At 43.2% G+C, this 25,454-nt stretch overlaps 4 pseudogenes; all 4 read right to left on the reverse strand.

Moving 5' to 3' along the window:
• Positions 1-2,005: 2,005 nt before the first annotated feature.
• Positions 2,006-6,322, reverse strand: LOC135268093 (methylcytosine dioxygenase TET1-like; annotated as a pseudogene).
• A 422-nt stretch (positions 6,323-6,744) lies between these two features.
• LOC105720063 (methylcytosine dioxygenase TET1-like) lies at positions 6,745-7,394 on the reverse strand (annotated as a pseudogene).
• A 9,504-nt stretch (positions 7,395-16,898) lies between these two features.
• LOC135268128 (methylcytosine dioxygenase TET1-like) lies at positions 16,899-19,426 on the reverse strand (annotated as a pseudogene).
• A 1,840-nt stretch (positions 19,427-21,266) lies between these two features.
• LOC105720064 (methylcytosine dioxygenase TET1-like) lies at positions 21,267-22,857 on the reverse strand (annotated as a pseudogene).
• Between the last annotated feature and the right edge of the window lie 2,597 nt (positions 22,858-25,454).

The raw sequence follows: 25,454 nt of genomic DNA on the forward strand, positions 1-25,454 counted from the left end.
TGGTGCCTGTCACCAAGCCTTAGATTCCTCAGATCTGGTTTTCCTTTCTAGGGCCTCAGCCTGAAGCCTGGAATTGAGTTTGGGACAAAATATTTTAGGGGCCTGCATGTGCCTGTTTAAGTCTCAAATGAGCCGTACCACATTTGCAATTATCCCGCAAGGGCCACTCCATTTTTTTTTTTTTTTTTTCTATCATAAGCAGAGTGTTGGAGAAAGGAACTCTCTCACTTAAGGAGGAGGAGCAAAATGGGGAAGGGAAAGAAACGCAGCTTAAGGGGTAAAAGGGGAAGGTCTGGGGGAAGAACCTCCGTGCAGGGCCCCAGAGGCAGCTGCAGTTTTCTCCTGCCCTTTGTGGGCATTGTGTGTGCCTTGCGCTTGCTGCTGGACACAGAGGCTTCTGAGCTGGGAGGGAAGGCACCATGCACCACATACACCTGCGGCTGTTGGGATGGGGCTGGGGATGGCACCTCTAAGATACCACATGGTTCAGAACTGCACCTTTTGGCTGAACTAAAGCCATCATTTAATATCATTGCTGCAATCTGTAGCAAAACCGCTAACATTACAAAAGATGAACTAGCCATTTCAAACCGTGAAAGAAGAGATAGTCTAGGGGTCTTGGCCAATGGAGTTCAGTCTTGGAGACTTCCAGCAAAAGATGCCTTTGGTTTTCCCAAGGCTTTACTCCAGTCCCATGTGACAGCTATACATCTGTGAAGGGAAACGAAGCCAATATGTAACTTACAAGAAAGAGTTGGCAGGGTCATGAAAACCCAGTTCTGTGTTTCAACTTGCTCTTTTTCGTACAGCAGACAAGACCCCAGTGGAAAGAGTTCCCTGACCCACATTGAAGGACATGTGACAAGGATGTGGCTCATCTGTTTGGATGCTGTGTGTGCTCAAACCCCTTATGTGAGTGGGAGCACCCCTGGGCTCCAGCCCCACAGAGTGTCCGAGGTGGGAGACTGCAGTTCCTGAAGCCCAAGTGAGCATGTGTTAGTGTGCTCAGTAGGATGGGTGGGAAGCTGGAAAGGGGGCGGACCAGAATTGACTACTAGATGAGCTGAAGTGTCTAATTTGCAGGCCAAAGTCACCAGGGAGAGACTTGATGTGGTAAAGAGATGGGACCTTCAGAGGGTGAATGGTACCTCCCAGAGGGTTGAACGGTGATTTTTGAAAAATGAAAGCTGACTAAAGCTCAGTTTTTATGTGTATGTGGTGCCCAAAGGCAAACACAGAGCTGTTTCCATCAGGCCATCTTGGCCTCTCCCTCCTTTACTCCTTTTTTCAGAACACATATTCCAGTTAATAAGATGGGACTCTATACAAAAGGATAAATGATTTCTCATACACAAATATGCACAAACAATATGCAATAGGATTCTTGTATTTCAAGTTAATTTTAAAAATTGCTTCTAAAATACAAATTTACAGTTAACAGCCTCCAGTGATTACTAACAACAATGATATTTTACACAGGAGAAATATTTTAGGAGAAAACATAAGTTTATTTCAAAATATGCCAACTTTCTAGTAATGATTAGAAGATGTTGGAACAATGGCACCATGAAATAATTCAGCTTATTTTTTAACTGGGTGCATGTGGTTAAACACCAGAAGCTGTGTAGAGTTAACACTGTGTCTTGATTTTACATCAGAGCATGAACCTGATAAAATCCTCTAAAAATGACTTGCTTCAAATTAAGTCTGTTTACTAAGAAACACCCAAACTGAGTGATTCTATCAAGGTTAATGCCTCATTGAAACATCTCTTTATGTATTTAAAACTATAAAACTCTTATGTTGCTTAAAATGTGTACCTTCTACCAATTCTCAAAATACAGTCATAGTTGGGAATAACCACCCTATTTATTTGTATCTGATTTGAAACTGGTGAGATGAAGATACAGTAAATGACATGACTTCCTTTAAACAGCACCTTGAAAAAATGCACTGCACTAGCAAAGGCATTAAGAGGAGGGGAGAAAAGCCTTCAGACACAAAGTTATAGGACTCCACAATATGTGAGAGCATAAGGGGACACAGTGACAACATTTTCATGGGTTAATGTTAATGCTTTATGAGAAGAAATTTGGTTCAATTCATCCACTTCAGAGAACAGTTCTCAACCTTCATTAGCTGCTGGGTCTTTCTGCTGTGAGGCCTTCATTTTGTTACTCTTGGCTTTTGTTAGCCTCAACCTTAATCTTGTTTAGTTCAACACCATGTTGGGGCTTATGCAGGTTTTTGTGCTGGTAACAAGACAAGGGAAAGGTGGGTTGGATGATTACGGTTGGGATGCTCAACGGCAGTGGTAGAGTGCATCTCTCCCCAGACACATACAATCAAAACCAAGCCCTGAGCAGGTGCAATGACCACACCACCAATATTTGCATCCAAAAAGGTCTGCTTACTGTCTGACCAATACTTATCAATGTGGGGCAATTTCTACTCAGCAGGTGACAAGGGTCATTAGATGTGGGCTTCTCTGATACAAGCTCATGTGCTTCAGAATGCTGCTCATCTTCTTCCATTGGAGAAGAGACAAGGTCTTGGAGAGGTGAGGAAGGAGGGCTGCTGGTTTGGCTGATAAGTTAGGAGAGACTGTGCCAAGCTATGAAATGCTAGGGCCTTCTGCAGCAGCTGCATTGACACCACTGAGTCTTCCCAAAGCATTGTGCAGTGGAGAGTGCTGCTGCTTAAAACTCACACAAGGCTGTTTGATTAATGTAGTTGGTATGACTGAAGCAGTCTTCGGGGACCAGGAGAAGCCTGGAGATGGCTCTTTACTGGGAGAGAAGATGGCATCAGCCAGTAGGTTTTAGTGTTGTCTAAACTTCTTCAGGTAAAATGGGGATCAGTTTTACTGTTTCCTTCAGGTTGCATGGTCTCACCTTTACTCCCTAAGGTTGGCAATGGCAAAGCCTTACTGTTTGTTGTTGAGTTAATCTGCTTGATTCGGGGAATAAGTTTCTTCTCCACTGACCTTATGTGCAAGAACTTCCATCGTGATCGCAGCTTTCTTCCCAGAATGGGGAACAGGCTGAGTGAAACACGTTTTTGTTTTTGTAGTGGGGTGCCAGGACCTTGATGGCCCCAGATTTAATCCTATCTTCCATTCCTTTCTAAACTCATCTGTCTCTGAGAGTTTATAAGGAGGTAGAACATGGAGCTGCTCATCTTGAGGAATAACACCCAAAGAGCGTTTATCTCTGAGTTAAAATGCAAATCACCTTGCTTCCACTATTCATGTTGTGAATGTCCCTGTGAGGGTGGGCACAGAAGTTCAGGCAAGTGGTGACCCAGAGAAGGGACAACCTTTTTTGCCATTTCTTGGCCTTTTTGCCCAAGCCGACATTCTTGGGCAACATGTTCATATTCCACCCGATTCTGATAAGCTACTGGAACATACTGCTTATAAATTGGAGCTAATTTTGTGGCCAAACTCTGCAAGTTATCTTCAAGGTTTTGTGTAAAAGAGAGCTTGGAATAATTATAAATCTTCTGGGGCTTGAGCTTCTACCAAACTCGATTAAAATACATTCTCCATGAACAGATGAGAGAATGAAGCTCCACAAGTCTCTGGATCGATTCTTTGATATGTACAGGTACAATTTTCATTGTGGGTGCATCTTCCATTGGGTAGGATGCCCAATGTATGATGTTAGATTTTCTGTGAGCTCTGTATAGCTGATCGGCTTTTGGAAGAGGGGTGCCATCCCATACCCTGATGAGCACCACCAACACAGCAGTTGGACAGTGGTGACCTGTACGCTGCTGGACCAAACAGAACTATTATCACTGCTGCTGCTTAAAACCCACTTAACAATTAGAAACCGATGAGAGCTTGTCCCTTATTTACCAGTGTACACTATTTCTATCTCTATTGCATTTCCTTTTTGACCATGCCTATTCTCCATGATTTCCCTGACAGCAGCAACACTCAGTCCTGCCCCAAGGTGTGTATAATCTGGGCCTGCCTTTTTGTATAACTCGATCAAGACAGTTGAAGATGAGCAGTTCAAAATCTTAAGTCATAGACACTAGCGTTTTTGTATGGTTAGTAAAGAAGTTCATGGCATAATACTAAAACTTTCCTGTGTACTGTCTACTGTGGACAACTGATGTTTCAACATCGGATGAACAGACTTCCTCTTCACTTTTGGTAGAAACCAATGTAAATTCCACCCGAATACACCATTTACATTCCTGAGAGTTAGTGCTGACTTCAGTAAAGGTGTTCAGCGAGAGATACCAGGCAGTGTTGGCAGTCTCTGATGCGTGAGTTGCTCCTTAACCTGCTGAGACTGTATTTGGTCATCACCAGCCATCACGTTAGCACAGTGGTTAGGTGAAGAGAACTGGGTCAAAAAATGGGCTTTGATTGGCATTCACCATGACTACCTGAGAATTATAAGCTTTATCAGTGAATGCCTTCCTATTGGATTCTGTTTTGGGATGAAATAAGCTGAGTGAATAGAACAGTTGAATCTTAATCTTTTCCTATGTTGATTCAGAATGTCTCTAATTTTATCTGAGTGAGTGAGGGGAAAAGTTTTGGGTTGTACAACAGACCTCGTTTGAGCAAGTAGTTAACCACATTTTGGTTGGAAGATTTCCCAAATGCAGTAGGAAAATCATGGGGAGAAAATAGCCCAAAATCTTGAATTTCGTTGCTATCCAAATGTCACATATTGTGCCACACATAGGAAAACTTTTCCCACTTCTGATCGTCATCTTGATACCTTACAATTGTGGGCTTTTTTGGCTGATCTCTTGATGGGGATGGATTTTGTCTTTCTGGGATGTGGTCTTTTGCTTTGTTAATGATGAACCATGATTTTGTACACTTGACATGGTTTCTGTTGTACTGTACACCAAAAATACACTCGGTAGAAGAGCACATTACATGCCACAAGGCTTGGTGGTGTACTTGCAACTTTTTTGTCCTGTGGTTTTATATAATCGAACTTAGTTATTGCAAGTTCTGTCTACTGTGTTGCAACGTCTGCTTCCATTTGAGTATGGGCTGCTTCCTGACATACATCAGCAGAGTCCAAATTTTTGCTCTGTCAAGTGTCTGGTTACAATGACCCACTTCATTATTTCTTGGTGGCAACTAATGAAAATTCTTGGAACAACTTTCAAGGGTAATTACCCCTGGAACAATACTTGTATTGATGTCAGTCTTGGATGAATTCAATTTGGTATAAAAAGAGAAGAATGAATTTTTGACTTCTAAATATTAATGTGACTTTGTGGATGCTTGGTTAGTAGGTGAGCTGGTAGGTGAGTTGGGAAGCATAGTTTGCCCATTGAAAACCACTATGTTGCATGAACTTTGTTTTTCCAAAGATGGACAGTGATGAAGGTTTGGTGACTCTCCTAAGTTTGGGTCTTGGAGGTCTTTTTTTTAATATATATATATATATATATATATATATATATATATATATACACACACACAGTGTAGAGCATAGCTTTGCAGCTATGAAGCAAACTGGCTGTTGTCTGCTGTAATTCTTCATTCTTCTGACTTTGGGGAGGAATTCTCTGAAGGGGCTTCTGAGAGTTGAGTCAGGGCCTCTATGGTTACCACTTGCTCCAATGTTAATCTATCTTTGAGATAAGAGACTTGGTTGGACTGGAGATCCATCTTTTGGTTTTTTACCTGGAATACTCTCGGGAGTTTTTGGTTGATTGCCTTCATTGTGTATACTAGCATGACGACTTATGTTGGAGTGTAAAGAATGTGGAATGGAATTTCAGTTAAAGCCAGGCTGCTGGAATACTAACTGACTTCTCCCCTTGAGATGACCACAACTCGCATCAGTAGCAATGGAGCTCATAGCAGTGTTAAGGTTTTCAGTGTCTTAGGAATTTATAAGACACTTTCCAATGTCTTGCCGAATTCAACACTGAATTTTTTAAATGCCACATTTGTTTCAGTTGGTAAATAGTGTACATGCTTGTTGCCATTTACTAGTTTGTACAAACAATTTTGCAGGTTTGGTTCATTACTTTTCAACCTCAGTTTTTCTATTTCTCGGCTTCTGAAACATTAACACTGAAATCTCCTTTGATGTGATCACTTAAATGTGATTTCTTGTTTTCTGTCCACTTCACCTTGATGCTGTCATGCTTTCTTCATTACATTTTCAATAAGATGTGGGTTCCATTCCAATTTTTGCTGTTCCACATGACCACATTTACTGTAGTCCATGGATTCTGACTTAGGGCCATTTACTGGTTTGTTGTCAAAATCTGCCTTTAAAACTTGGGGCTGCTTTTCCCTCTGGAGCCTCTTGTTTTCCTTTGTAACTTCCAGATTCCTCTTTGCAGGCTCAATATGAGCAACACGTGGAGCTAAACCAGATCATCGAGATCCTTCAAAGTTACCGCAAATCAACAGGAAGTTGGGTAACAACCTGGAAGAGCCCTCACTCTGGGGCTAATGGGAACCCCTCAGTGTTAGCTGGCAGAAAGCTTATATGAACCTGCTTCTCATTTTCTACACTGCTTATACCCATTACAGGAGATAGTAAATTTTTCCCTAAACTTGATGAAAGGAGCATTAAAGGTAGCAATTGGATTTGAAGGAACAGGAAGGAAGACAGGCAAGTCTGGGACAACACCCCCACTAATACTAAGAGTTTCTTGTTGCTCTAAAGAGTACCGAAGACCCCTCCTCAGACTGAAACAGCACCAGGAATCTTGGGTGGATCTGGAGTCTCACCCAGGGCCTCAACGGGACCTGGGTCGCCCAGGAAGTTCCCTTTGAAGTGGGATGATAGCATCAAAGGCCTGTCCTAGGACAGAGGTGATACCAGAAACTTCCTGTTGATTAGCAGTAACCTCTTGGCTCTTACCTTTAATGAAAGAGGGATTTTTGTACACCACTTAGTCTCTAGATCAGGAAGAACGTGAGTGTCTTGTATTGGAACCGAATCATTTTCTGAGTGCTTTACTTCCAAATCAGGATCTTACAAACACAATCATGTTGCTTTTCTAAACCCTTAGAGAGTGGAACATTTTGGATTTGGCTATGACCAGTGGGGGTTGGGAGAGCTGTCTGCAAGAGGGACTTCATAGCGCCATTGTAAGCCCATTGCAGGTTAAGGACTCTGGGTTCTGACATCCTCAGTCCTATGAAAATTCATAAGTGCTGCTCCAGCTCTTGTCAGAAGGCTTCTGACTGGCATGGTTGGTTTGGATTCTGGTTTTTTTCTTAACATCTCTTCAATTATCTGCTTTAATTTTCCAGGACTTAAAATCTTGACCAATGCCACATTTTTGTTGGCTGCCTTGGTTGTCTTTCATAGTTGACTGTTCTGCTTTTTTGTTTACATCTTCCTGACTAATCTGGAATGACTTGCCTGGTGGGATCGAGACATAGGTATGGAGCAGGAAAAAATGAAAGGGCATAGAAAAGTCATTGGTCTTTGGAAAGTTTCACTTCTGAGGAGAATCTGGATGCACCGCTTTTGAGCCCAGTCACACAAGGTTTTCGTCGCTGGCCAGGTGACACTCCCAGGGCAGTGCATGGCTTCCAGCTCCAAGCCTGCACCAGCTCTCAGGCAAACTTTCCAACTCTCACTCATGCCAACAACTTTGGAGCCCAGGGCCCCACAGGGCTTGAGGGGCACAGGCAGATCATGAGGAAGCCTACTGGTTCCCAGCACAGTCAAGACCCAAGCCCCCAAACAGGCAGCTGCTTCGCAAAGGTCCAGAGTGGAGAGATGCAGAGAGGGCTGCATGTCTTGGGTGGGGCAAGAGGGTACTCCAGGGAGCAGACCTGGGAGTAGAGGAGCCAGTGGCTGCCTGCACAAAGTTGCACAGGAGCAGCCTGCAGGGTCATTCCCCTCCAAGCCACCAGAGCAGCAGTGTGTCCCCAGAACAGATCTCAGGGAGTCTCTTTATTCCTTAGCTTCTGTGACAGAAGTCTTTGAAAGGAGCTCTTAAAGGACACGACTCATAACAGGTATTAGTTCTTCCCAAAGACCAACTGCTGTGGGCATAAAGTTGAAGATTTCTCTGGGACTTAACAGAATTGTGTTAGAATGGGTTATCCAGGACAAATAAAGATGGAATTGGATATTTGAGGCTTATTGAAGGGGGCTGGAAGGGAAATGGCCATAAAGGAAGAGGGAGAGGAATCTCACGGAGGCTAGGAGCCATGAGTTCACAATACAAGTCCCATCTTTGGGAGGCTGGAAAATTAAAACAATTTCAAGGAGATGTTAAGGAAAAAAAAAGATGTCTGTGCATTTCCTAGAATGTTTTTGGAAAGGTTAATGGAGACCTTGAACAAGGGCACCTATGAGAAGTTCAGTATCTGACAAGACTAGGCTTATCTTAATGGCTCTGTACTCATTCATTGGTCAGAAACAAAGGAAGTGGAGGCTAGACAATGCCATGTATTTGCCGAGCACAGTGACTGAGACCATCAAATATGCTGTCTGCTTTCAAATCTGAAAGGCATCTTTTCGTGGCCACCACAGTCCATTCTTGCACCGCATGGAACTCCTAACAGATGATGGGAGCATCTCCTTCATAGCTTCAGTGGGCCCACTTTGCTGAAGGGGGAAACACAGAGGAAGCTCAGAACAAACTAATGTTCTTTTTTCTGAAGTTTTAGGCCACAGCTCTTCCCCTCATTCCTTGGCTACTCAATTCTCACCCTCAACGATCACCATTGCAAATCTTGGTGGCTTCCCTAGTAGGGTGACACCAATCCTTTATTCCTGAGGGACTCACACTTTAATCATAAGCCTATCTGGGGAATAATCCCACATGTATGCCCATAGTCACAATGGGCAAGGAAGCACCAGGAAATGTCCAAGTGGATCACCTGGCTTCACATATTTTACCCATCTCTTCCTTCATACATTGGATAAAGGCAAGATTCTCTTCCTGCTAATCACAATCAATTACTTTTGACAGTACGGCAACTCCTCATCACCTGATGATCCCTGGGTGTAGTAGACCAAGGTATCTGAATGACAGCCGTTAGTTGTAGTTTAATGGAACCTTGAGTCTTTTACCCAGAGTAAACCTGCTTTGGGACCAGAATCTCCAACCCTGAATAGCTAAGACTTCCAGAAAAGGGAAGTCTGTCTCCTAGTGGACTACTGGGAATATCTTATGTATAGTCATTTCTGTTTTTACCCCTTGGCTTCTGGTATATGATACTTCTCCTATTGGAGACCCAGCTCAATAGAGATCTCTAATTATTCTGAAGGCTGACACTCTGCTTCTGTGAAGTGTTTCTGAGATGCTGCTTTAGTTGTGTTCTTAGAGGTATTCTCAATATCCTAAGGAGAGCTGCTTCTGGTAGTTGAGATAATGTTATACTACTAATGAATCCCATGGCCATCAGCCCTATTCTATCCTGCACATGCTTTGCTGTGTAACATGCCTTCTCCATTGATCCTGTGCTGTGTCAGGTCTCTTGCCTGTAGATAAGGAATTTTGGAAGCCAACAAAATAGTCCTAATGGCCAAGGCTCTGTGGTCAGGACAGGCAAACCCATGCCCAAAATGAAAACATAACTGGAAGTAGAAACCACTGGCCCTCCCAGAATAAAGAGGCTTAATGTAGTTCTGAACTGCCACTAAGTTCTGAATTGCTCCTTGAGCAATACATCAGGGCTTCAGGAACCATACATAGGATCTTCCGTTGCCACTGATACCATTCTATAACCCCTCATTCTAGTTCTGAGCTGAACAATGAAAGCTAACTTCAACTGGCAGAATCACTTCATCTAATTGAATGTTCAGTACCTCTTTTGGTAGATGTCGTTTAACAATACAAGCATCTTCACAATTTGGGTATGACTCCCATATGCTCATATTTATACCACTCTCCCAGTCCCTCTTGCTTCTAATCATCTAGTCCCTTTCTAAGCCCCAGATCACACACAAGGCCATTGGCTACTGCCCAGGGATTTAGAGAAATTCTCACCTTGGGCTACTTTTTCTTCCATACAAAGTAGATAACCAGGTATAACAAGTTCACTAATTAAAGACTCCTTCTACACTCTTGAAACTGCCCCGGATATGGCTATAATGCACATGTCATGCATCTTAATTCATAGCTTGCCAACCCATCTGTAAACAGGCTCTAGCTTCAGTCATATGAACCTACTCCATAAGTCCACTGTTGGATGTGAGGAAGGAGGACGGGTGCAAATATTGTGGGTGCTCTGAGTCTGAGCTACCAGCACATGCAACTTATGCTCTCTGGTTCTTATGCTTGGTCCCAGAATAACCACTTCCACCTTATAAACCTGGACAGGTCCAGTGGGAAGGCTGTGGTATTGTAGGTCAGACAAACCCATTTCAAAATAGGCTATTTTGAATGCATGATCATTTTGTACCCCATGAACACAACCCAGTAAAATGCCAGGAGCTATTTCTCAAAAGATCTACAATTGCTTTGCTGTAGATGTGACTAATTTCAAAACACCAGGGATCTCTATAGTGATAATTCCATAAGCTTTATTCTGCATCTCTTCCTACCACTGGTAACTCCAACACTCGTCTGTCAGTTCCTAAGGCTTGAGTGGCAGTGATGCTTGGACCAAAGCCTAGACCTGCTGTAGCACTCATTCCTGCTCTGGGTCCTCTTAAAGTTGGAAGCCTTCTACTCTTCATATTGGCCAAGGCAGGATTCCTAGGTGACAAATGTTATCTCAAGAATTCAAAGAGGCCTACTATTCCTTGTGCCCTCCTCTTTGAGATAGAAGACACAAGATGAAGGCTTTTTCTTTATTCTGGAAATGTTCAATGTAACCTTGGACCTAATTAAATCTGACATGATGGGTCCTAAAATTCTTTGGATTTGTCTCTACCCTCTGGAGCACGTGTCTTACTAAGGCCTTTACAAAGTACCTCATGTTCTTTTGGCACAATCAACATGATATCATAGGATCACTGATTTTCTCTGGGATGTTCAGGCAGTCCTAGTTTGTAGGACTATAGTCAGTTGGCAGTTAATGTGCCTGAGGCAAACTGAGTCTTATTTTCTATCCCATATGAATATGAACTTTCTGATCATCTTATAACTGAAATAGAAAACAAGAAAACTGCCAAGTTCTCTATCATGCATTCAAAAAGCTTTCTATTTGGGTGGAGAGGGCAGGTTCAGAACAAAGTCCCCATATGATAGTTTTAAACAACCTGAAATAGTAATTTAAATGATGAGGAAAATAACCAGTGTGGGTCTCTGCATCCAGGATACATGGAGACTGTTTAAAGCAGGGACTCTATTCTAGATATTAGTCTTTGTAGTAAATAGAGGAACCATGACTATACTTCCAATTTCTGAATATCCATGATGACTCAAACTGTTCAGTAATCCTCAAAGTCTAGTTACTCCTTCCCCAACATACAGTTGCCTGAGTAAATTATCACAGGTGACTTGAGGAGGAACTGAGATAATCATGGTATATGATGGGGGCTTTTTCAGGGCTTTTCTACTTAAGGATTCAGGAACCTCTTCAAGGAGTTCTAGATACAGAAACTGACACGAGTTTGGGAATTGAACCTGACATTGACTTCACTAGTGATTATCTCAGCCTCCTGATCCTCCATTTTTGTCTTGCTCATAAGTGGTGAGCAGAGCCTTGCTGGCTGCAAATCTAATTTGGTCCTTGGGGGACAATACTTAACAATCTCCCCAACTCTCTGGGCAAGCCCCCTTAGTGTCCCCTCTGACCTTTCTGGCTCTTACAGAACTGCAGCCTTCTGACTTCTTGATGTTAAATGTTACCACCTGGCCTATAGCTTTTTATCCCCATAGGTATTGATCAGCCTATGTCTGTGACTACCTCTGCTGCCATGTGTTCTGGCCTGAAGAAAACCATCACTGCACTACTTAGTAGTGTTGGTGTTCATGTCATCAGATCATTTGATGGCCTTGGTGAATGTCTTCTGGCTTCTCCCATTGGACATAATCTTGATTTTCTCCCCTTCTGTCCATTATAATATGTTCCCTTCCCTCTTTTTCTGTCTTCCAGGGAAATCTAAGTTTTTTGCTTGCTGAGCAGTGGCCATCGCTATTTCTCAGGCTTACAAGAGCCACCCTAGTGAGAGTTCCCCTGCCCTCACCACAGGGCATGTGATAGGTGTGGCTCATCTGTTCAACTGTCATGCACACTTAAACACCTTACAGAAGGAGGGGAGCATGCAGATGGGTAGGGCGAGATCCTGTGCTCCAGCCCCACAGCGGCATGCAGGGCAGAAACCTGACTCCCGAAGCTCAAGTGGACTTGCTACAATGCATTATTTTACTCTTGCCATCTGCAGACATCTTAAGCATTAAACCGTTCAGTGGACCCTCTGCCTTTCTTGCAAGGGTAGAGGGCCAGCGTGACAGCTTGCCATATCCTGAACTCTTGTCCAGCATCCAGAAAATAGTTGCACACAAACTTGAAGGACGAATGGGAGGTTTGAGTGGTGGATGTGGCTCCCAGTGGTATGGCTAGGGAGCTGGAAAGGGGATGCATTGAGAAAATCTTCCCCTGGAATTTGGCCATCCAGTGGCCAATCTCTTCTGACTACCCCCACCAAAATCCTGAGTTCATATGCTCCTTTTCTCTTTGCTGCTGTTCTCGTCATCTCCATGTCTGCTCATCTGTTCATCTGCTCATCTTTTGTGGAGCCTGGTGTCTGGGGTTTATGTGAGTACAGGATAGGGAATTATGGCAGGCCAAAAGGCAACTTTGAGGCATGAAAATGGGAATACCTGTTCCCATTTAGGGACACTGACTTTCGGGCTGAAGAGAGTGGGGCCTTTGCTCAGGAATAGCCCTCTTATAGCCAGTATTTCCCTGTCTTTTGTCTGTATTCCCCTCTGAAGCACACGTAGCTGCTGTTAGAATATGGATAACAACCAATCTTAGCTACTTCCTGCTTGACAGGTGGTGGAATTTAAGGGAAAACAGTCACATTCCTCCCAGAGGTTTATTTAAGGGTCCTTGGCAATAGAAAGCCATTGTCTGAGATTCCAGTTGCCTAACCATCTGGAGTTTGGCCGCAAGGCAAGAGAAATTGTTTTATAAGGTTAAGTATGCAGGGGTTATACATGAGCATTATACAAGGAAAGAATCTAGTGCCAAAGATATGACAATAAGTGAAATATACTAACATTGTACCCTGAGCCATTCACCCTGATGAAAGAAATTAAACCTCAGACAGGAGTGGTTAAACTTTAGAAGAGGTAACTGTTCTTGCCTCATCTGCAGCAATTAATAAATACACCTTGAGAATTCTGGAGTTTGTGGGGTGGCATGGTGGTCATAAAAGCTGCTTCTGCTTTTTTGTGTCTCCCTATCTTTATTGTGAAAGACTGAGGTAGCCACTTTCCAGAGGTTCTTTAAAGTACTGTCTGGTCCCAGGGCCCATTTCTGCAATGTCTTCCTGATATCAGGGGCTGCCTGAGTAATAAATGTATCCTTCCTAATTCCTCAACTGAATCAGGAGATAGCTGTGCTTTCAAGGGCCCTTCTAGCCTTTCCAAAAAAAACAGATTTTTGTTAAATTCCTGGTCTATCATTGTCTATTTCATCAAATTCCTGGTCTATCTATAATTGAGGCTTGGTCCTAGTTCTACATAATGGAGAGCTTATGCACACCTGAAAAGGTCTCCTCTTCCAGTCTCCTCTAGTCATTGGAATCCCATACAGGGTTATTTGCTGTTGCCATTTTTCTTCCAGTTGGATAAAGTTTGCCCTCGTCCCTGATGCTATATATATGATACAAAGCTCATCCCCAAATTTTTCTCCCACTGGCAGAGCAGCTCGCTTCTCAGTGTCCATCAGGGTTTGATTTCAGAGTAGCATTTTTAAGAGGGCTTAAATATTTGGGTTACATTCTAAAAACCCTCTCTCTCTCTCTCTCTCTCTCCATATATAACAATCTATATAAAGACTCTCAGCGATATCTGAAAACTTGCTGAGATTCCCTTAATTTGCTTCAATTTCTGTGGAGAGAATAGGACCTGGACCTTACTGGAGCCAAATTCACCAGGCATCTGTTGGAGGGGCAAGAGTGATACTGGGGCTTGTCTATTGTGAGGATTTCTAGGAGGGGGGCAGAAGAGAGACTGAAGCTGGATAGGGAGGTTGACATGGACTTGGGGAAGCAGGGCTGGAGGGAGCTGGCTGCTCTGCTGGGGTGCCTCTGGAATTCATTTCTTTAGTTTTTTTGGGATTGCCCCTTGTGACCTTTCCTTAGATGGCAAATGGGAGGGCTGCATTAGCCCTACAATGCTCTAAATTGCCCTGCAAGGTATAGAAAGGCTGTACATATGGAGCCTCAGACAATCTGTCTTCATGCCTATATAAAAAAGTCCAACTGCCTAATAGTATTGAAATAAATGACTCCTGAGGCCCAGCCAATCCTTTTAATTTGGCCAAACCTTTGTGCAGAGGGCTATGAGGCATTTTGTTCTCCAGGTATTGAGGGTTAAAGCAGTCTCCATGGCTCAGGATACACTCCAGAGGAGTAAAAACTGGGGGTGGTAAAGAGAGCTGGTTGCCCATTCTGAAAGTAAAGGAAATAGAGGCATTCCTCATTTCCCTTTCACCAAAAGCTTGGGGTATAAGAAGGCATTCCTTCTTTTGTCCCCAAGTCCCAGTGACCCTAGACAGATGCCACCCATGCGTACCACTGCAACCTGCAACTGTGAAGCAGGGAGCACCTAGAGAATAGGAATTATCCACTGTTACCTGTGTCTGTATTTTCCCTACTGTCAGCAACCTTTGAGTTTCCTGGCCCTTATCTATGCCATGGAGCATGGCCTCCTTCCCTGAAGCAGGCGTTTAGTCAGCAGGCATTTGTTCTGCCTATTTACATGGTGCCTGTCACCTGGCTTTGAATTCCTCAGATCTGGTTTCCTTTCTAGGGCCTCAGCCTAAAGCCTGGAATTGAGTTTCAGACAAAATATTTCAGAGGCCTGCATGTATCTAAGTCTCAAATGAGGCCAGCCATATTTACAATTATTAGCCAGCAGGGGGCACTTCATTATTTCTATCATAAGCAGAGTGCTAGAACCTTCTCACCTAAGGAGTAGGAAAAAAAATTGGAAGGGAAAAAAACACAGCATAAGTGGTAAAAGAGGGGAGGTCTAGGGGAGGAACCTCCATGCAGGGCCCCAAGGCAGCTGCAGTTTTCTCCTGCCCTTTGTGGGCATTGTGCATGGCTTCTGCTTGCTGCTGGACACACAGGCACCTGAGCTGGGAGGGAAGGCATCATGTACCACGTGCACCTGCGACTGTTGTGATGGGGCTGGGGACTGCACCTCTAAGAGACCACATGGTTCTGAACTGTACCTTTTGGCCGAGTCAAATGCCATCATTTAATATCATTGCTGCAGTCTGTAGTAAAGCCATTAACATTATAAAAGAAATAGGAGCCATTTCAAACCCTGAAAGAAGAGATACCATAACAAAGTCTAGGGGTCTTGGCCAATGGGGTTCAGTCTTGGAGTCTTCCAGCAAAAGATGCCTTTGGCTGCCCCAGGGCTTTACTACAGTCCCATGTGACAGCTAGACCTCTGAAGGGAAATAAAGCCAACATTCCTTTAACTTACAAGAAAGAGTTGGCAGGGTATGGAAAAGAGACAGATCTGACAGTTCTGTGTTTTAACTTGCTAATTTTTGTGTAGCAGACAAGCTCTCAGAGGAAACAGTTCCCTGACCCTCATTGCGGGACATGTGACAAGGGTGTGGCTCTGTTTGGATGCTGTGTGTGCTCAAACCCGTTATGGGAGTGGAAGCACCCCTGGGCTCCAGCCCCATAGCAGTGTCCGAGGTGGGAGCCTACAAATCCCAAAGCCCAAGTGAGCATGCGTTAGTGTGCTCAGTAGGTTGGGTGGGAAGCTGGAAAGAGGACGGATCAGAATTGACTACTGGATGAGCTGAAGTTCTAATTTGCAGGCCAAAGTCACCAGGGAGTGACTTGCTGTGGTAAAGATGGAACCTTCAGAGGGTGAATGGTACCTTCCAGATGGCAGAAAGTGATTTTTGAAAAATAAAAGCTCACTAAATCTCAGTTTATGTGTATGTGGTGCCCAAAGGCAAAGACAGGAGCTGTTTCTATTCGGCCATCTTGGCCCCTCCCTCCTTTATTTCTTTTTTTAGAACACACATTCCAGTTATTAAGATGGAACTCTATACAAAAGGATAAATCATTTCTCCTTACGCAAATATGCACAAACCATAGACAATAGGATTCTTGTACTACATTCAAGTTGCCTTTAAAAACAGGAAGTGTTTTTAAAATGTTTACAATGATTTACACAGAAGAAATATTTTAAGAGGAAACATTTCATAAGTATTTCAAAAGAATATGCCAGTTTTCTAGCAGTGATTGGAAGATGTTGGAGCAATGGCAACATTAAATAATTCAGCTTATTTTTAACAGGTTGCATGTGTTTAAACATCAGAAGCTGTATAGTTAACAGTGTCTTGATTTTATATCATAGAAGATGAACCTGATCAAATCCTCTAAAAATGACTCTTGTTTCTTAGTAAACAGACTTAAAGCACCAGTGATCCTATCAAGGTTAATTTCTAACTGAAACACTTAATACTATAAAACTCTTATGTTTGCTTAAAATATGTATTGTCTAATCCTGAAAAGTTAGGAATACCCACCCTGTTTATGTATCAGACTTGAAATGGGTGAGATGAAGATATAGTAAACAACAACATGACTTTCTTTTAACAGCACCTTGGAAAAAAATGCACTGAACTTTAGGAATACCCACCCTGTTTATGTATCAGACTTGAAATGGGTGAGATGAAGATATAGTAAACAACAACATGACTTTCTTTTAACAGCACCTTGAAAAAAATGCACTGAACTAACAGGCATTAAGAGGGAGAAAGTCCTTCAGACCCAATAGTTACAGGGCCCCACAGCATGTGAGACCAGAAGGGGACATGGTGACAACACTGTCATGGGTTAATGTTAATGCTTTATGAGAAGAAATTTGGTTCAATTCATTCACTTCAGAGGGCAGTTCTGGACCTTCATTAGCTGCCTGGTGTTTCTGTTCTGAGACCTTCATTTTCTTATTCTTAGCTTCTTTAGCCTCAACCTTAATCTTATTTAGTTCCAAACAGTATTGGGGATTACTCAGGTTTTTGTGCCGGTAACAAGACAGGGGAGAGGCAGGTTGGATTACTATGGTTGAGATGCTCAATGGGAGTGGTAGAGTGCAGCTCTCCCCAGGCACATACAATCAAAACCAAGCCCTGAGCAAGTGCAATGGCCAATCCACCAGTATTTGCATCGAAAAAGATGTGCTCATTGTCTGAACAATACTAATCAATGTGGGGCAATTTCTCCTCAGCAGGTGACGGGGGGTCATCAGGAGCTCCCCTGATAGAGGCTCATCTGCTTCAGAATGCTGCTCATCTTCCACTGGGGAAGAGGCAAGGTCTTTAGCAGAGGTGAGGAAGAATGGCTGCTGGTTTGGCTGATGAGACATTAGTGGCTCAGTCACACCAGTGGGAGGCTCAGAATTAAGGGGCTCCACAGGAGCAGACAGGGCAGGGAGAGGAGCCACTTCCTCAAGCTGTGAAATGCCAGGGCCTTCTGCAGCAGCTGCATTGGCACCAGAGTCTTCCTGAAGGCATTGTGCAGTGGGGAGTGCTGCTTAAAACCCACACGAGGCTGTTGGATTATTCTTCAGTGGAGTTAGTGTGACTGAAGCAGTCTTCAGGGACCAGGAGAAGCCTGGAGATGGCTCTTTTATTGGGCAGGAAGAAGATGGCATCAGTGAATAGGTTTAGTGTTGACTGAACTTTTTCAGGTAAAATGGGGATCGGTTTTACTGCAGGTTGCATGGTCTGTTTTACTCCCTAAGGTTGGCAGTGGTAAAGCCTTACTGTTTGTTGAATTATTCTTCTGCTTGATTTGGGGAATAGCTTTCTTCTCCACTGCCCTTATGTTATGTGCAAAAACCTCCATTATTGTGGGCCTCTTCCCAAAACTGGTAACAGGCTGAGTGAAAGACGTTTTTTTTGTTTTTTTTTGTTTGTTTTGTTTTTTGCCATGGAGTGCCAGGACCTCGATGGCCCCAGATTTGCTCTTGGCTTCCATTCCTTCCTTGGAGCCAAACTCATCTGTGTCTGAAAGTTTATAAAGAGAGGTAGCACATGGAGCTGTTCATCTTGAAGAATAACATCCAAAGAGTGGTTATCTCCTTGAATGGAAACACTGTGGTTTGTACTTTAACTCGTGTTGTGACTGTCCCTGTGAGGGTGGGCACAGAAGTTCATGCAAGCGGTGACCCCAGAGAAGGGATAACCATTTTTGCCACCAAGCCAACATTCTTGGGCAACGTTTTCATACTCCACCTGGTTCTGGTAAGCTACTGGAGCATACTGCTTATAAATTGGAGCTAATCGTGTGGCCAAACTGTTATCTTCTAGGTTTTTTTCATGTAAGGAAGAGCTTGGATCAATTCTAAATCTTCTGGGGCTTGGGCTTCTACCAAACTTACAGCCATTAAAGTACATATTCCATGAACAGCCAAAAGAGAATGAAGCTCCACAAGTATCTGGATCAATTCCTTGACATGTACAGGTACAATTTTCATTGAGGGGTGCATCTTCCATCGGTAGGATGCCCCTTGTGTGATCATAGATTTTCTGTGAGCACTGTGTATAGCTGATCAGCTTTTGAAAGAGGGATGCCATCCCATGCCATGAGTACCACCATCACAGCAGTTGGACAGTGATGGCCTGTACACTGCTGGACAAAACAAAGAACTATTCATCACTTCGGCTTTTTAAAACCCACTTAGCAATTGACACCATAAGAGCTTGTCCCTTGTTTACCGATGTACATTACTATTTCTATCCTTACTGCATTTCCTTTTAGAGCAAATCCTATTCTCCATGATTTCCCTGAGAGCAGCAACACTTGGTCCTGCCCTAAAGCGTGTATAATATGGGCCTGTGTCTTTTTGTATAACTCAATCAAGACAGTTGCAGGTGGTCAGTTCAGAATCTTTATAGACATTAGGCTTTTTTATGATCAGTAAAGAAGCTCATGGCATAATCATTGAATTTTTTCTGTGTACTGTCCACTGTGGACAACTCTGATGTTCTAACACTGGATGAGCAGACTTCCTCTTCACTTCTGGTAGAAACCAATGTAATTCCACCCAAACACACTATGTTTACACTCCTGAGAGTTAGTGCCAACTCCAGTAAGAGTGTTTTATGAGAGATACCAGGCAATGTTGGCAGTCTGATGCATGAGTTGCTCCTTAACCTGCTGAAACTGTATCTGGTCACTGCCAGCTATCATGAGAGCTGGGTCAAAGGATGGGCTTTCTGATGGGCATTCACCGTTAAAGCTTATAATTCTCACGTATTATCAGTGAACATCTTCCCACTGGATTCCATTTTGAGATGAAATAAGCTGAGTGAAAGGTTAACCCCTCATCTTTTCCTCTGCTGACTCAGGGTATCTCTAATTTTATGAGTGGAGGAAATAGTTTGGGTTATACAGACCTCATTTGAGTCAGTGGTTTCCATAATTTGGTTGAGGAAGAAATTTTCTCAAATACAGTAGGAACATCATGTGGACAAAATTTTGAAATTTCAATGCGATCCAAATGTCACATTGTGCTGTACATATGTGACAGTGTTTCCCACTTCTGATCATTTTCTTAACTTACAACTGTGGGCTCCGTTTTCCACCTGATGTCTTGATGGGTTGGATTTTTATCTTTTTCAGGGATGTATTCTTTGCTTTGTTAATGATGAACCATGATACTACACTTGAAGGTAGTTTCTGCTATATTGAACAGCAAAAATACAGTTGGGAGTAGGGCACATTACATGCCACAAGGCTTGTGGGTGTACTTGCAACTTTTTGTCCTGTAGTTTCACATAACTGAACTTAGGCAAGCTGTCCCGACTGTGCTGCAACATCTTCAATTTGAGTATGGGCTGCATCCTGATATGAGAGATCAGCTAAGTCCAAAATGCTGCTGCTGTACAGTAACTAGTTACAATACCCTACTTCATTATTTCTTGGTGGCAACTGATAAAATTATTGGAACAACTGTCAAGAGTAATTATCCCTGGAGCAATACTTGGTTTGTCTTGGATGAGTTTGAGGTTGGTATAAAAATGAACTTGACTTTTGAATATTCACGTGACTTTGTGGATGCTTGGTTAGCTGAGCTGATATGTGAGTTGGAAAGCATAGTAGTTTGCCCATTGGAAAAAAGTTCATTTAACACGGTGCTTTCCTAAGATGGACACTGATGAAAATTTGGTGACTCTCCTTGTAAGATTGGGTCTTGCGGTCTTTTCTTACGCTACAGAGAATAGCTTTGCAGCTATTAAGCAAACTGGCTATTCTCTGCTGATTCTTCATCCTTCTCTGACTTTGAAGGGGAGGAATTCTCTGATGGGGCTTCTGAGAGTTGAGTCAGGGCCTCTATGGCTCCCACTTGCTCCAATGTTAATCTCCTATGTTTCATTAACGATAAGACGGTTGAACTGGAGATCAATCTTTTGGTTCTTTGTGTATTCTCAGGAGTTATAGGTTGGTCACCTTCGTTGTGTATACTAGCATGACAACTTACGATGGAGTGTGAAGAATGTGGGATGGATTTGCAGTTAAAGCCAGGCTAGTGGAACACTAAAACATGATTTCTGCCCTTTGAGATGATCACAACTCATATCAGTAGCAACGGAGCTCATAGCATTGTTACGGTTTTCAGCGTCTTTTAGGAGTTTATAAGAATTGTTCTTAATGTCTTGCCAAATCTTCAATATTGAATTTTTTTAATGACACATTTGTTTCAGTTGGTAAATAGTGTACACTTAATGCCATTTCTTACAGTTTGAACAATTTTGGAGGTTTGGTTCATTGCCAACTTCAGAGTTTTTCAATTTTTCAGCTTCTAGGACATTAGCACTGAAGTGTCCTTTGATGTGTAAGTTGAATGTGATTTCTTGTTTTATGTCCACTTCTCCATCTCGATGCCTGTCATGCTTTCTTCATTCTTAACATTATCAACAGGATGTGGGTTCAATTTCAATTTTTGGTCTTCCCCATGAGCACATCTGTAGTCCATGGATTCTGACTTGGGGCCATTTAAAGGCAATTTTGACAACAAACCATTAAACCTTTGGGCTGCTTTTCCTTCTGGGGCCTCTTAGTTTTCTTTATAGCCTCCAGATGCCTCTTGGCAGGCTCAAAACAACTGACCCTTGGTGCTAAACCAGATCAAGAGACCCTTGAAATCTGCAAGTCAACAGGAAGTTGGGCAACACCCAGTGAAGCATGGAAGAGTCCTCTCTCAGAACCTAATGGGAACCCTTGAGTATTAGGTGACAGGAAACTTATATGAACCTGCTTCTCATTTTCTGCATTGCTTATAGTCATTACTGGAAATAGTGAATTTTTCTGAGTTTGACTGAGAAGTGTGTCATGAGCCAAAAGGCTAGATACGTATACCACCTTGGACTGCAAGTTCATATGGGACAGTGCTTTGGGGCTTATTTGGAAGGAGCATTAAAGGTAGCAATTGGATTTGAAGGAACAGAAAGGAAGACAGGCAAGTCTGGGACAACACCCCCACTAATACCAGGAGTTTCTTGTTGGTCTAAGAGTACCAACGACCTCTCCTTGGACTGGAATAGCACCAGGAGTCTCGAGTGGGTCTGGGGCCTCACCCAGGACCTCACCATGACCTGGGCCATCCCCAGGAAGTTCCCATTGGAGTGGGATAGCACCAAAGGCCTGTCTTAGAATAGAGGTGGTAACAAACTTCCTGTTGACTTGCAGTAGTTTTGAAAGTCTCTTGGTCTGGTTTTAGCACCAAGGGTCACTAATTTTGAGCCTGCAAAAAAAAAAATTATGGTAGGAGGTGTAGACTCACCAAGAGCCAAGCAGTTTCTAAAGTTCCTTTCAGGTATAACCTTAAGACTGAAATGATTGCTACTCCACATCTATTTTTAACAGGATCTAGGTAAGAATCAGATAACTAAAGAGATTCTACTCGTGAACCCAACTCTTCTAACTGAATGCTGGGGTTTCCTTAAGAGGTAACTTTGGGGCTTGCTCTTTGAGACAAAGGACCACACACTGTCCTGAGCAAACATCTTGGGGAACCACTGGTATCATTCAATGTCTGTTCAGAGAATAGTTCTTCACCACTGCATGTCCCTTTCAGTGGCACAAGGATCCCATCTGCAGGGCCACTGTGATTAGGGATACTGATTTTTGGAATCTTCAACTCTTTGGGACCAAGACTGAGTTTTCTCTTGGCTCTTAGCTTTAAAGAGGGATTTTGTACACCAGTTCGTCTCTGGATCAGGAAGGACTTGGGTGTCTTTCACTGAACCGAGTCATTTTGAGTGCTTTACTCCCAAATCAGAGTATCTTATAATCGCAATCATGTTGCTTTTCTAAACTCTTCAAAAGTGGAAACTTTTGGTCTCCAATGTCTTGCAAAAGTCTAAGAATTTGGCTATTACCAATGGGGGTTGGGAGAGTAACCTGCTAAGAGGTGCTTCATAGCACCATTGTAAATCCATTGCAGTTTAAGGATTCCAGTTCTGAAAAAGAACCTCAGTCCTCTCCAAATTCATATGTGCTGCTCCAGCTCTTGTCAGAAGGCTTCTGACTGGCATGGGTGGTTTAGGTTTTTTTTAATGTCTTTCTTAAATTAATTGCTTTAATTTTCCAGGGCTTAGTCTTGACTGATGCCACGTTTTGGCTGTCTTGTTGGTCTTTAGCAGTTGGCCATTTTTCTTTGATTTACATCTTTATTCCTGACTAATTTGGAAGGTCTTGCATGGCGGGATCAGGACATAGTTACAGAGTAGGAAAAAATGAAAGGGCACAAGAAAGAGTCATTGGTCTTTTGGAAAGTCTCACTTCTGAAAAGAATCTGAGCTCTTGAGCTCAGTCACACAAGGTTTCATTCACTGGCCTGGACACACTCCCAGGGCAGTGCACTGCCCCCAGCTCCAAGCCTGCACGAGCCCTCAGGTGAATTTTCCAACTCATGCTCCTCCCCACAACTTTGGAGGCAGGGCCCCTTGAACACAAGGAAGCAAAGAACGTGGACAGGTGTGGGAGGATGCCTACCTGCTCCCAGCACAGTCAAGGACCGAGCCCCATACGTGGGGAGCCACTTCCCAAGGGTACACAGTGGAGGGAGGCAGATAAAGCTGTATGACTTAGTGAGAAGTGGGTGTGCCGAAGGGGCGGACCCAGGAGTAGGATTAGGGGCTGCTCATGCAAAACAGCACAGGAGCAGACTCTGTGGCCACTCCCCACCAGGTCAGCCCCGCAGAGCAGCACTGTCTTCCCCAGGACAGACCTCAGGAAGTCCCTTTGTTCTTTCTTAAATGTCTTTGACAGAAGTCTTTAAAAAGAGATCTCAATGAACTCTACTCATAAAAGGTATAAGTTCTTCTCGGGGACCAACTGTTGTGGGAATAAAGTTGAAGACTTTCCTGTGGGACTTGCCGTAATTGTGTTAGCATGGGTCTTCCCAAGAACAAAGATGGAACTAGATATCTCAGAGGCTTTATTGAAGGGGGATAGAGGGAAAATGGCCATAAAGATGGAGAGAGAGAGGGATCTCAAGATGCTAGGAGCCATGGGGTCACAATGCAAGCCTCATCTTTGGGAGGGTGGAAGGAAAATAAAGGTTTTATATTATGTCCGTGCATCTCTAAGAAAGTTTTGGAAAGGTTAATGGAGACCTCGAACAAGGGTGCCTACGAAGAGTCCAGTATCTCACAAGATTAGGCCTGTCTTAATAGTAATGTGCTGATTCATTGGTTAGAAACAACCAAAGGGAAATGGAGCCCAGACAAAGCCATGTATTTGTAGAGCACAGAGCACAGTGACTGAGGCCATTCAATATGCTGTCTGCATTGAAATCTGAAAAGCATATTTTCACGGCCACCACAGTCCATTCTTGCACTGCATGGATCTCCTTGAAACAGATGTGGGGAGCATCTCCTTCATAGCTCCAGTGGGCCTAAGGTTAGTAGAAAAAGCTACAGGCCATTTTATCTGAAGTTTTACGCCACAACTCTTCCCCTCATTCCTTTGCTACTCAATTCTTCTCACCTTCAACTATCACCATGGCAAATCTTGGTGGCTTCCCTAGTGGGGTGACCCCAATCCTTTATTCCTGAGGGGACCGACACTTTAATCAAGGAAGCACCAGAAAATGCCCAAGTGGATCACCTGGCTTCACATATTTTACATATCTCTTCTCTCATACATTGCAACCCTCTCTTCCTGCTGATCAAGCTCAATTCCTTTTTCTGATATGGAAACTTGTCCACAAGTGTTGACCCCTGGGCATAGTAATCCAAGGTATCCTGATAGCAGCTGTTAGTTATAGCTCAAGGGGACCTTGAGTCCCTTGCCCAGAATGAATCTGCTTTGGGAACCAGAATTTCTAACCCTGAAGAGCCAAGACTTCTTCCAGAGATGGGAAGTCAGCCTCCTAGCAGACTATTAGAAATAACTATATGTAAGATAGTGCTATTTTTACCCAGTGGCTTCTGGTATATGGTACTTCTATTGGAGACCCAGCACCATAATGATCTCTAAACACACATGTATTCCAAAGGCTGACATTCTGTTTCTGTTAAGTGTTTTCTAAGATGCTGCTTTAGTTGTATTCTTAGATGGTATCCTCAATATCCTGAGGAAAACTGCTTCTGGTAGTTGAGATGTCACACTACTAGTGAATCCCATGGTCATCAGCCCTATTCTGTCCCGCATATCCTTTGCTGTGAAACATGTCTACTCCTTTGATCATGTACCATGTTGGTTCTCTTACCTGTAGATAAGCAATTTTGGAAGCCATCAAAGTAGTACTAATGGCCAAGGCTCTGTAGATAAGAAAGGTTAAACCCATGGCCAAAACAAACATAATTATAAAAAGAAACTACTGGCCATCCCAGAATAAAGAGACTCAGTGTTGTTCTGAACTGCCACTAAGTGGCCTCCTTGAGGAGCAATACATCTGGGCTTTAGGAATCGTACATAAGATCATCTGTTGCCACTGATGTCATTCTATTACCCACTGTAACCCATAATTCCAGTTGTGAGCTGAACAATGAAGGCTAGCTAACTTCAGCTGGAAGAATCACTTCATCTATTTGATGGTTCAGTGCCTCTTCTGGTAGATATCTCTTAAAGATACAAGAATCTTCACAATTTTGGTCTGACTCCCATATACTCATATTTATGCCCCTCTCCCAGTCTTCTAATCATCTGGTCTTATCCCCTGACCACATGAAGGCCATTGGCCACTGCCCAGGGATTTAGAGAAATTGTCATCTTGGGCCACTTTTTCTTCCACAGAAACTAGATAACCAGGTATAAAAAGTCTCACTAATTGAAGACTACTTCTCCGTTCTCTTGAAATTGCTCCTG

This window comes from Aotus nancymaae, unplaced genomic scaffold, assembly GCF_030222135.1.
Source record: "Aotus nancymaae isolate 86718 unplaced genomic scaffold, 86718_ANA_hifiasm-v0.15.2.pri h1tg000059l, whole genome shotgun sequence".
Lineage (NCBI taxonomy): Eukaryota > Metazoa > Chordata > Mammalia > Primates > Aotidae > Aotus > Aotus nancymaae.